Raw genomic sequence first — 9,391 nt, forward strand, 5'->3', positions numbered from 1 at the left:
TTTTAGTAGAAGTGTTGCAAATGGACCTTAACACTAAATTATAGTGAATAAATGGGTGGTCATTGATGAAGCAGCTAAAAAGGAACTTCAACACTGACCTGGAGCTTGATTGCTAAATATGCTCTCACCTTACTGCCCTTGATGCTGCTGATGTTTAAGGCAGCTATAAAGGTCCTCCATCTCGGTCTGTCCTTGGCCATCAAAATCAATTTTGGTTTTGGTTTCGGCAATGTTCAGGGCTTCCTTCATTGTGCCAGTAGCTTCCCCTCAGTTTTCACTACTGTTAGTCATCCAAGCCCCGGATGGAGACTCAGGAATACTGTCGCACACAGATAAGGAAGAATTCTTCATTGCTATTTCTGTAACAATTTTGTTTTACAGACTGAGTTGAAACCTCCAACCTGGAGGGTAAGTGAACTATTTATAGTCTGGCCTCTACCCTTTGACTTATTTGGCATGAGTGACCCTACTGAGAGTCAAAGCACAAGGCCCTGACTCCAGCCAACATAGCTCTCTGAATCATTGGGGCACACAAGCTCCAAACCCTATGAAAAGCTCGTGGTCCTCTTGGAGGAAATAAACACTCAGGGGCTACTTTTTAATGTACACCTTTACACCTGCTTGTTAAAGCAAATATCTAATCAGCCAATCATGTGGGAGCAACTCAATGCATAAAAGCAGGCAGACATGGTCAAGAGGTTCTGTTGTTGTTCAAACCGAACATCAGAATTGGAAGAAATATGATCTAAGTAACTGACTGTTGAATAATTATTGGTGCCAGATAGGGTGGCTTGATTATCTCAGAAACTGCTGTTTTTCTGGGATTTTCATGCACAACAGACTCTACACTTTACAGAGAATGGTGCCAGAAACAAAAATATGGAGTGAGCGGCAGTGCTGTGGGCAAAAATATTTTGTTAATGAGAGAGGGCAGAGGAGAATATCCAGGCTGGTCCATCTGACAGGAAAGTGACAGCAACTCAAATAATCATGTGCTACAACAAATGGCGTGCAGAAGAGCACCTCTGAACACATAACATGTTGAACCTTGAACTGAATGGCAACAGCAGCAAGTGACCACAGACATACTGCTTGTGTACCTTTGTGTAAGATATGATGTTAATCACTGGAGTGTTTTCTCAGTGATACACATTGACTTTGATTTTGCTTGGGCTCTTTGATACTACACTTAGCCAAATACTGCCTTGATATCAAGACCATAAGTCACAGGAACAGAATGAGGCCATTCAGCTCATTGAGTCTGCACCATCATTCAATCATGACTGAATTATTTTCCCTCTCAGCCTCATTCTTCTGCCTTCTCCCCATAACCTTTGAGACACATGCTAATCAAGAACCTATCAACCTTCCATTAAATATACCCAATGATATGGCCTCCACAGCCCTATGGAAATGAATTGCACAGATGCAAGTCTTTCAAAGATAGTCCCAGCTTTAGAATTCAGTCCCTTTTTCTGTGTTGAGACTTAGTTGTGAGGCTTGGAGCCAAATGGTCTTTAAGAAACTCAGATTAAGAAACAGCCAGCAACTTGCTGATAAATAACTGCCTCTTGACACTTCCTCCTGCATTCTATCACTTTGCTGGTGATTGAAAGTAGACTGATGGGACAGTAATTAGTGGGATTGGATTTGTCCTGCTTTTGGGGACAAATCCAGGATTAATACTGTGAGTGCCATCGCTGATAATATTAATCACAACTCACATATTGAGAAAGTGAGGTATCACTGAAAACCACATTTGGATGCTAGCCATGACATATCTTCAATATTTATTATGAGGAATGTTTATATCAATGGTTGTTAACGAAATAGTATTCAGATTTGTTAAAGAAATGTGCTGACCTACTGTGCATTCTCCCAGTTATTAAATGTTTCCAGTGCTTATATCTGAGTATCATACAAAAGCCATTGTATAACCTGTTTCGTCAAGTGCACTGATCGCAACTCAGGGTTATCCTTCAGGTGTAATTTTGGCTTCTGACCTTTCGATAAGAATCCATTCCACCATACTTATGTGAAACACTTACTCTTTTAGAGTAAGGGTTAAAGACAGATGATGAATTGAACTATAATGACCTTGCAATGTTGTTGAGCAATTCTGGTAAGGGATGTTGGCCCAGCTTCCAAAAAACTGAATTGCACATTACAAGAAATTGCATCTTTAGTGACAAAGAGCCCTGCAGTACAGAAACAGGCCATTTGGCCCATCAGTCCATGCCAAACTATTATTCTGCCTAGTTCCATTGACGTGCACCCAGACCATAGCCCTCCATACCCCTCCATTCCATGTACTTATCCAAACTTCTCTTAAATGTTGGAATCAAACCCACATCCACCACTTCTTCTGGCAGCTCTTTCCACGCTCTCACCACCCTCTGAGTAAAGAAGTTTCCTCTCAGGTTCTTCTTAAATATTTCACCTTTCACCCTTAACTTATAACCTCCAGGTAGAGTTCACTCAACCTCTATGGAAAACGCCTGTTTGCATTTACCCTACCTATACCCTTCATTACTTTGTATCCCTCTATCAAATCCCCCCTCATTCTCCTATGCTCCAGTGAATAAAATCCTAACTTATTCAACTATTCCCTATAAATCAGATCTTCAAGTCATGGCAAAATCCTTATAGATTTTCTCTGTACTCTTTCAATCCTATTGATATATTTACTGCAGGTAGGTGACTAGAACTGGGGTGGTACAGTAGTGTAGTGGTTAACACAACGCTTTACAGTACAGATGACACAGGTTCAATTCCTGCTGCTGCTTGTAAGGAGTTTGTATGTTCTCCCTGTGACCCTGTGGGTTTCCTCTGGGTGCTCCAGTTTCCCACAAGATGTACCAATTGGTAGGTTAATTGGTCATTGTAAATTGAGTAGTGATTAGGCTAGCAATTAAATCGAAGAATTGCTGGGCAGCATGGCTTGAAGGGCTGGAAGGGCCTATTCCACACTGTATCTCAATGAAATGATAAAAAAAACTGCACATAGTACTCAAATTAGGCCTCACCAACTTCTTATAGAACTTCAACATAACATCCCAACTCCTGTTCTCAATACTCTGATTTATGAAGAAAACTCTGCCAAAAACTCTCTTTACAATCCTATTTACCTGTTTTTGTAGCATCCTAAACATAATAAATCATACCATGGTGCTTAACAGGAGGAATTATTATATAAATTTAATGCAAGATATTCGCAAAACTAATTACAAACTTGGTTAAAGTCCTAAATGCATGCCTTGATTGGCAACTCTTCTCTGAAACATTTTGGAAACTTTACAATAGCCAATTGTTATAGAAGTGCAGCACATTGTTATTCTGTGCATTGCCTTTGTCTGTTAAATATGCAGTATGTGATCCAATTTTTAGCTGCGATTTCTGAGATACAATAGTTGGATCTAAAGCCATCCAGTCAATCATAGTCCACCTGTAATAATAATCCATTAATGCTTTACATGCAGCCAATAAACTACTTAATTTTTTTATTGTCCAGCAGTTTGTTAACGAAGCTGAGTGTGTGAATATTTTACATAACATGGTGTGATAACAGGTGTTAGAGCTTGAAGCACCATTCAGGTGCTATGTGTACTGGGAATGTCTGATTACAAAATAACAGAAGCAGTACTCTGTCAAGAGAGAATCAGCTCTAAAAGAACTTCAGTAGTCCTGGGAGTTTCACTGCAGCAGTAAATAAGGTTTCAATGACTTGGAAAACATGGCTGAAGAATTCAAAGCGTTCTGGCTGGTAAATTAACTCTTTGAATTTCTTTCAGAATTGTCTATTGTAGCTAAAGTATCTGTAGGCATGAATTTTGATTTAATATCTGAAGAAAAGTAAAATGAAATATGTTGCGTTTCATCTTCCTCCATCCTTTCCAGTCCTGAAGAAGGGTCTCGGTCAGAAATGTCCACTGTTTATTCATTTCTGTAGATTCTGCCTGACCTGCTGTGTTTCTCCATCATTTTGTGTGTGTTGCTTTTATTTCCAGCATCTGCAGAATTTCTCATGTTTACTATTCCCTCAATCTTGCATTAGAATATTAGCTCAAGTTAAATGCAGAAATACAATAAGGAATGTAACACAAGAAGTTACTTTTGGAAATATGAGGTAATGGTCATTGGACATTGGACCCAAGAATGGTAGAATGGAATATAAGAACAAACTGGGTATCCTGAAGCAGCAAAGGGAAAGGTCAGGTGAAAGGCTGCTGAAATAACAGAGTTGATGATTGAGGAGAATCGTGCTGGCAATGAAATCCAGAATTGACAATAGCCAGGAACATTTCTTGCAAATGGAAGCTGTACAGAAGCTTTGGAGGTCTTGAAGAGCAAGTTGACTCTTGCTACTTACAGCATGGTTACCTAGGTTATAAGAAGAAATACACCATCAAACATATTTAAGAGCAGAAAGCAGTAGCAAGTAATGTTTCTAAACTTGTGGTTCCCATTGCAAATTTATGTACAAACGTTTGTACTTTGTCCAATATATGAACAGTTTTAATCACCTCCAGATTAGAAGGGTGAGCTATAATAATCTTTCAGTTCATTCTCTAACCTCATTTGGGAAAAAGGCAAACCATATTATTATACATATTTGTAAGGGGAAAGAGTTAGGGTAAACATAATGAATGCATCAGCACAATTACTGTTACGGTGATTAAGACCCAAATTCAAAAAATCCCTGAAGAGTCTTGAAAGTTATAGTTTTATACAGTTTTTCAGAGACACACTATTGGGAATCAGTACCTTTGGGCCATTTGTTTGTCACTGATGTTTTAATGTTTATGCATTAGGTCAGTCACCTTGTAGACAGCTTTCATCCAAGTTGGTTGCAATCAATTGGGGAACATGATGCATTTGCCTTTGTTTTGTTGCAATTGTAGAAGTGAGTATGGGACTTGGTTTAGTCCTGCATTCACAAAGTTTGTTCAAGCAATTCGTGGAATAAAGTGTTTGTCTCTGATTCTGGCATCATTGATAGAAAGCTGAGGTGCCACCATTCTGTGTGCTGCAGCATTGGTGGTGAAGATACTCCCAGGTTCACAGCATCAGGATGGTGACACAGAAACAGAGGAAGGCAATGGCAGTATACCGTCAAGTCAGAAGATGGTGATTCTGCTAAGATGGCGGTGCGCTCGGATGTAGTGGCCTCTCTGGGCCCAACCAAAGATGTAATTGTTCATCCTTTATGTTTTTTGTGATTGCAAGGTATTGCTGGTTATCAAGAATATCAAGTACTGCAGGACTACCCCATCAGCAAGATGTTTAGTAGCGATAAAGCTGGACTTATAGTTGTGTGGTCGCCTGGACCTATTGCAGAGTGTTGTTGTACCAACGTGGCATGTGGTCCAACAAAGAATGCGAATGGTAGCTTTGGAATGTTTTTCTTGTGATTGCGAGACCATGGTGGACATTGGTAATGTACAAAACTGCGAGTCCAGTTCACTGGTTCATTGGTGAGACCAATGACCGGGAAGCTGCATTGCCTCAGTTGTGTTGTGGAGCAGGCCCTCAAGCCACAGGGATGACTGTTGCAGCCATCCAGGAAAGGAGGTGTTGAGAAAGAGCAGTGCCTGAGTCTGTGCTGGGTTGGGCACAGGTCCCTCCCATCATTGCTTCCATCCAGTGCTTGCCTAGTGCTGCCCTCCAGTGCTCACTTGGTGGAAGAAAAAGCCAGACACGGACAGCATCCCAGACACCACCATTCTACAGGCCATGCCACTCAGGGGCTTGGGCTTTTTTTTGTGTGACTGTATGACTTTCTGCTATCATAACCATATGTACTGTGTTTGTGTGCTGTTCATAATGTGCTTTTCACTTTGGCTCTGGAGGAATGCTGTTTCATTTGGCTATATTAAACGAACTTGATATGATTTGGTGCCATACCGTCCAGTGATAATCTCTCCTGTAGCATTATAGACCTCTCAGGTGCTTTTGAACAAACTTCAGCAAGTTGTTATTGGGCATTTTGTATAGGCTACACCCTCATCACTCACAATGTGCCAGCAGTGAAAGGGTTAATACTCTGTGTTTCATCCTGAATTTTGTGAAGTTTTATCAGTAATTTTACAGCTGCACTTATCCAAGCAAATGTGAAATATTCCATTGCTCTCTTGGCAATGGTAAAAAGGCTTCAGCGAGGTAGGTGCTGAATCCTGCATTGCAGAGTGGGTAGACTCTGAAGAATTACCCTTTAGCTCTGGATTTGATGGCACTTTGGGAAGACTTTCAAACATACATGGCCCAGATAAGTTTCTGGCCAAGCTGTGGATGATATGCAATGTGTCGGTGGTAATAATACTGAATGCTAGTGGGAAAATCATGGACTCTGTCTTGCAGAGGAATTTAGGTGGCTTGACAGTACTTGTCACTGGTCAGCTCATGATAGAATATTCTCCAGGATTTGTTACATGCAAATTGGAGCCACATTGATGCCAAGCTTCCTGGTTGAACGGAAAGGAGCTGACTGCAAAACCAAATAGGCTTCTGACACCTCCGCATTGGATCCTCAACTTCCTAACTAGAAGACCACAATCTGTGCGGATTGGTGATAACATCTCCTCCTCGCTGACGATCTGCACTGGTGCACCTCGGGGGGTGTGCGCTTAGCCCACTGCTCTACTCTCTATATACCCATGACTGTGTGGCTAGGCATAGCTCAAATACCATCTATAAATTTGCTGATGATACAACCATTGTTGGTAGAATCTCAGCTGGTGATGAGACGGCGTACAGGAGTGAGATATGCTAACTAGTGGAATGGTGCCATATCAACAACCTGGCACTCGACGACAGTAAGACGAAAGAGCTGATTGTGGGCTTCCAGAAAGGTAAGACAAAGGAACACATACCAATCCTCATAGAGGGATCAGAAGTGGAGAAAGTGAGCAGTTTCAAGTTCCTGGCTGTCAAGATCTCTGAGGATCTAACCTAATCCCAACATATTGATGCTGTTATAAAGAAGGCAAGACAGTGACTATACTTCATTAGGAGCTTGAAGAGATTTGGTATGATAACAAGTACACTCAAGAACTTCTATGGATGTACTGTGGAGAGCATTCTGACAGACTGCATCACTGTCTGGTATGGGGGGAGTGCTACTGCACAGGACCGAAAGAAGTTGCAGAGGATTGTAAATTTAGTCAGCTCCATCTTGAATACTAGCCTACAAAGTACCCAGGACATCTTCAGTGAGCGGTGTTTCAGAAAGGCAGCGTCCATTATTAAGAACTTCCAGCACTGAGAGCATGTCCTTTTCTCACTGTTGCCATCGGGTAGGACGTACAGAAGCCTGAAAGCACACACTCAGCCATTCAGGAACAGCTTCTTCCCCTCTGCCATCCGATTCCGAAATGGACATTGAACCTTAGGACACTACCTCACTTTTTTAATATATAGTATTTCTGTTTTTACACAATATTTAATCTATTCAATATAGTAATTTATATGGTTATTTATTATTAATATTATTTTATTTTGTTTTTTTTTCTTCTATATTATGTATTGCATTGTACTGCTGCTGCTAAGTTAACAAATTTCATGTCACATGCCAGTGATAATAAACCTGATTCTGATTCTGATCTTTCATTTACCAATATAGGTTATTAACAGGTGAGGATGAAACAAATAGTGTTAATGTGAGTGAACTTCTCTGGAGCATGCTCAAGAGAAGGTCATCTTCAACAAACCCAATTGTGGACACATTTAAATAGCACAAACGAGATGGGCTAGGTTTTCCAAGTTGTTAAGGTCCCATTTAGAGTATGCTTGATACCTCATTAGCTAGATTGCTATTGGCCTGTTTGACCATTTGATAGTGGTGGCTTTTGAGTCGGTTTATTTTTAAGATGTTCTTTGGGCTCTATTTTTCAACATGAACCTATAGAATTTTGTTTAACATTTTCCACTGATATACGGAGCCTGAGACTTCATTGGCTTGACAAGTTTCTGTGTCGGTGCTGTTTTCAGAGCAGCCTTGGCTATATGCCTACTGACTTTCTTCACTGCAGCATTGGCCTTCTTAGCCCCCTTGGTGGCTCTGATTGCTTGCTGTGCTTGAGCCTTGTGCACTTCAGCCTGTGATTCCTTTTGTCTAGAATCTCAACCAAAGAGACACCTGTGATAGCTTTTTGGAACTTCACCTGACGAGCTGTTTCCAAATCCCTTCTGACTGGCCCTTTTTGAGTTTGCACCTGTACGATATAGTCCAGTTGATTTGTTGATGGTTTCTCTTGGACAGAAATGCTGATTTGCATTTTGAGTTCATAAACTGGAAAATCTTCCTGGCATGGTGCTTTCCATGACAGGAGTAGATTTTATACCCATTAAAATTGCGGTTTGACATTCATGCTGACAACTAAAATCATAAGAACTGATGTCACCAAGAGCCTATTTTGCAAAATTATAGTCTGCATGTGAAGCTTAGGGCACCACACTACTCAATTTGCTAAACTAGGTGAATAATGCCAAAAAGGAGCACTCACATTTCACAAAGCCATGAGCAAAAACAACACTTGTAGCTCCAAAACCATCAGCACAACGCAGCCAAATAATTCAACACCTGTTTTCAAAGCATAGACTATTTGTGTCTCAAAACTGACTAACTTCTGCAGCGCTGTTGACTTTTCTTGAATTCTTCAGGCTTTGGCAGTTTGCTCCCTACATGTATTGTATTTACAGCATTGACTCTTGTGCTGGACTTGCTGGTCTTGTTAATGTTCCTCTCAGTTTGCACTGAGAATGCTGCTAACAACAGCATTTGGCTTTCTTTCCCTTGCAGGAGAATGTATACTGAAGTGAGTGAGAAAGCAACTTGGTGCTGTGACAGCAGAGGCAACAAATTTCGCAACTAGGGCTCCACCTGGAACAGAATCTTTCTCATTTTGGGTCTGCTGGCATACCTGTCTAAAATATCAGAAGGTAGTGTTGATTCATCCTTCCCTGCAGTCAAACATCAATGTCCACTACCAGGCAAACATCCTTAGCTCTAAGGGTTATTCTCTGTCAGCTGCAATGGGCAGGCCACATTGCTAACATGTCCAACACCCGACTCCTGAAATAAATACTCAGTTGCAAGCTCTATTCAAGATTCAAGATTCAATGGCCATTCATCAGTACACAACTGTTTCGGAAAATGAAATAATTGTTACAGAATGATTTTTACAGTTACAGAAGAAGATTTCCAGGTGGGACAGAGAAAAAGATGCAGGATCTGCTCAATGCCTCCTTGAAGAATGTGGAGTGGGTTTATTTGGAATGGTATTGAAAACCATGAGGACATGCATCAGGAGGACATAGAAGTACCAAGTAAGCGATGGAAAGCTGCAACATTTCAATGTGCATACTGTATGAAAAAGCTCATAATTTAAAAATC

At 40.8% G+C, this 9,391-nt stretch overlaps 1 pseudogene; it reads right to left on the reverse strand.

Moving 5' to 3' along the window:
• Nucleotides 1-7,911: 7,911 nt before the first annotated feature.
• Nucleotides 7,912-8,362, reverse strand: LOC140210960 (large ribosomal subunit protein eL24-like; annotated as a pseudogene).
• Nucleotides 8,363-9,391: the final 1,029 nt, after the last annotated feature.

This window comes from Mobula birostris, chromosome 2, assembly GCF_030028105.1.
Source record: "Mobula birostris isolate sMobBir1 chromosome 2, sMobBir1.hap1, whole genome shotgun sequence".
Classification (NCBI taxonomy): domain Eukaryota; kingdom Metazoa; phylum Chordata; class Chondrichthyes; order Myliobatiformes; family Myliobatidae; genus Mobula; species Mobula birostris.